Source organism: Cupressus sempervirens, chromosome 8, assembly GCF_028749045.1.
Source record: "Cupressus sempervirens isolate cs-2001-9-10 chromosome 8, ASM2874904v1, whole genome shotgun sequence".
NCBI classification, from domain to species: domain Eukaryota; kingdom Viridiplantae; phylum Streptophyta; class Pinopsida; order Cupressales; family Cupressaceae; genus Cupressus; species Cupressus sempervirens.
The window spans coordinates 822,783,337-822,787,477 of NC_143125.1; positions in this window are offsets into that span (position 1 = coordinate 822,783,337).

Consider the following 4,141-nt stretch of genomic DNA (forward strand, 5'->3'; position numbering starts at 1 on the left):
TGGGAAACATTTCCAGGATAGAGTGTAGGCATGCTCAAGTAATTGATTACGAAAATGTCTACAAAAGGGTGGAATGGAGTTTCACTATGATGATGTTGCAAGCCTAGGATTCCATCCAATATTATGTCAACTGGTGTCCTCTCTTATGATTGGTGTCAAGGTTTTAGTAAAGAAATTAATGGGGTTAGATCATAATTTTTGGGACTCTCTAGATCAATTATGAAAGGGTGTCCTCTTGCATCCTCTTTATTTTATATTGTTGTTGACTCATTACATTATCTCCTTAGAGATAACCAATTGTCTATAAAAGTTAGAGGATCTACTCTCCAAATAATTAATAAGTATCTAACGTATAGTTTGTTGATAATATTTGTATTCTTTTTAAGCTAGAAGAGTGCAACACGAGTCATTTAATGATCAAATTGGACCTCTTTTCTTTGTATCAGGAAGTAAGATTTATGTCTCTACATCTATCTTATTGGGGCTAAATATTGAGTCCCCTACCTTGTGTAGTAAATATGGTATTGGATGGAGATGTCATAATTAAGTGGTTAGGTACCTAGGGATTCCATTTGTAGTAAACCCTAACATATAAATGAAATGTGTCTTTATATCAACAAGAAAATCTTTGGAAAACTCAACAACTGGAACTCTAATTATCTCACTTTGGTTGGTAGAATTCAAGTATGTTAAAAGATTCTCTCCTCATATTGGGTGTACTTCTCTTCTTCCTGCTTATTTTACTTAAATCAGTTTGGTCTTCTATATAAATCTATTAGGAACATTTTGTGGTCACATGGAAAAGGAAATATGAAGAATTGTGCTACCAAGAGTAGTTGACGTAATGAAAGTAGATTAGTAAGTTGGAATGAAAATTTTAAGAAAGTTCAAGGGATTTCTCTGGCAATAAAATGGATAGCCAAAGCTTCATAAGGTAATGAATTATGGATTATGATTAGAATTAGGATTATTATATGGTTAGGGATAGGGTTCACATGTATTAGCTCATTACTTGACATGATCTACACTTATAGTTTGTATTAAAAAGCAGATAATATTTAGGATTCAAACTACAATCATAAATAATTTTTAATCAAATCATAATTCAATCTCTAAGCTTTCATTCTAATTGTAACCTTAACTCTCATCCTAACGCCATCTATTATATATCCTATAAACAATAGGACCATAATAAATATCCGAAACCTAAATATAATTCTAATTAAAACCATAATCCTGGGTAAGTTCCCTAACATTAAAGGACCGTAATAATTATAATAATCTTAAGCTTAGCCATCATGAAAACCATTAACATAACAAAATTGTAAACCATAGCCTTGCCATAATCTTAATTTTGTTTCATCCTAAGATGAACATATAATCCATAATGAGTTCATACAATCCCCCAGTGTCACAAAATAAGGGTACATGAAAGAAAAATTAGCTTGGTGGCTCCTGTTTTAAGAAAAGAAACCTTGAACTAACCTAGATATAGTTTTTTGGAGTATTATTTTATGATTAGACTTAAAAATTGAGTATTTAATGTTTAATTTGACTTAAGTGTTTAACTTTACTTATTTAATTGATATGATTTTAATAAAGATATGCACATTTATATAGATCTAGTTGATAAATTTTAGAGTTAAATTTTATTAAATAGTAATTTTGTCATGTTTTATTTTGTGATTTATTTTTGTCATGTTTTATGTTTATGTTGTTTAAACATATATGCAAATTATATTTGATGGACCCATCACCACCCCCTCCCCCTCCCATACCCTCGCCTCCGCCCCCTCCATCTCCACCTCCACCTCCACCTCCACCTCCATCCACACCTCACCACCCAGCATGAATGAGCTCCGTGAGACCATGAGGCATAACCTCAAAAACATCATGTGTGATATAGAGGCTATCGGATGTGAGAGACACCCCCCCTCACCTACTACGTCTTGCAGATAGCATGCAAGGTGTGATTGACTCCATCCACCATTTTGATTCAGACATTGATTCATTTAGATCATGGAGTTGAAGCATGTGTGCCTTCTACTCTGAAAACTTATCATATAGACAGGTTTATAACTTGCATATAGGGAAAGGGAATTTTCAACATTATTTTGTAAACCCTAAGACGGGTGAAGAAATTAATGAGAAGAAGCCTTGCATTTCCATTAGGTGGTGTACACATCCACGTATAGCAGCACATTTTTGGGAGCAATGGTGGATGGTATTTGACCATCCACCACACACTAACCATGAGTTTGAAACCCAACTATTTTGATATGAAAGCATTTCAGGGGGTTGGTAGAGGGATGCCTCAGGATAGGCCTGGGGCAAAGCTGAGCGATTGAATGAGAAATCACAGGCAATCTAAGCCCCTTGTACTTCTTCCTGTGCATGTTGTGCTTACTCCTCACCATCATCAAGCAGTTTCATCTGCTCTTACCCATTTGAGTGCCCTTTTGGGAAATTTAGTATAGCAGTGGACGCAGGCAGTACATGCTCCTCCACTTGGACATGTTTGTACTAGCTGTGGAGGCATATGCACAGGCCCCCAGAGTGATCCTGATGCAACACACGATGGCCATTATACCGAGGGTGTAGATTTTGATGATGATGTATATGATGCCCATGGTGATGGTAGTGACGAGATAGATGTGTCATCATTTGTTGACCTCATGCAGTAGGGAGAGCTTGGAGAGAGTCAAGGCTAGCAAGTAAAATTTTAATTTTAATATAAATATAAAGTACACATAATTATTTACTTTCTACATACATGTGTAATTTTATTAACCATATTAATTGTACTTTTGAAATAAAAAAGGATGGATGATACTGTTCCTCTCAGGAGGCAGTATACTCTTTTTTCGAGACCTACAGACATTGGCATCCATTATACTGTATGCACTTTGAATTACACTATAAAAATGTACATTCAAACTTGAATTTAATAACATGTGCTCATATGTTCTTTTTATCTAATTTTGTAGGCATTGTCCGCATCTACATAGATTGATGTTAGTATATGTCCTACTCCAGTTACCATTGAGGCACAACCTCAAATACATGTAGTATGAACTTTTGACTGAAGACAAATAATTTGTATTACTTTTATGTATGTAAATTATTATTAAATTATAATCTAAACAATTTTGACTCACATGTATATATATTTTATGTGTTTTGATTTTACGAACAGGAACCATATCATACTCATCCATACAGGCCTCGGTATAGTCTATTTTCAACTCCATCTTATGATTATCATGCTAGCATACCTATAGACACATCTATGACATTGGCTACCACTCAAGTATGATATATATATATATATATATATATATATATATATATATATATATATATATATATATATATATATATATATATATATATATATATATATATATATATATATATATATATATATATATATATATATATATATATATATATATATATACATGTTAAATTTATAGTGTATAAAAAATGTAGTGTAAAAATTATGTACTTTGTAATTATTCATGTATATTTAATTTTGACTAAACATTTATGTATCCATAATTTTAGGACTATATCACCATGAGTGTTGCTGAGAGCACAAGACTTAGCTAGATGGAGGTACCTACATCATCATTTGAGGTCAGTATTGTGATTTATGTACATAATGTATAGTTCATTATGCTCTAAAATCAAATTTTAAAAATGTATGTATTGTAAATTACAGGACCTCAACACTGCTGCATTTGGTAGTTTTGACAGTGTGCCTCCTCCCATTACTGAGGGACACCCATCTCATGTGGTATTTATTTTATTATGTAGTGAATATTTAATTTATTTGCAAGCTAGATTTTGAGACCCATTTCAATTAAGCATATACATGATGAGACGTGCCCCATGTTACATAGGGTGATCCATCTACCTCATAGGGTGTTTGACATGACAAGACAACTCATATTACATATGATGATCCATCTGAGTCCTCTTTACTCCAATATGATGATCCATCTGAGTCCTCTTTACATGGAGTAAAGAGGACATTCGATCAGATAGATTAGGTCTTGTTGGCACCTATAGATTGTGTTTTTATGATGTATATTATTTATGATGTATACACTTTGTGTTAGGACAGTTAAAACTGTAT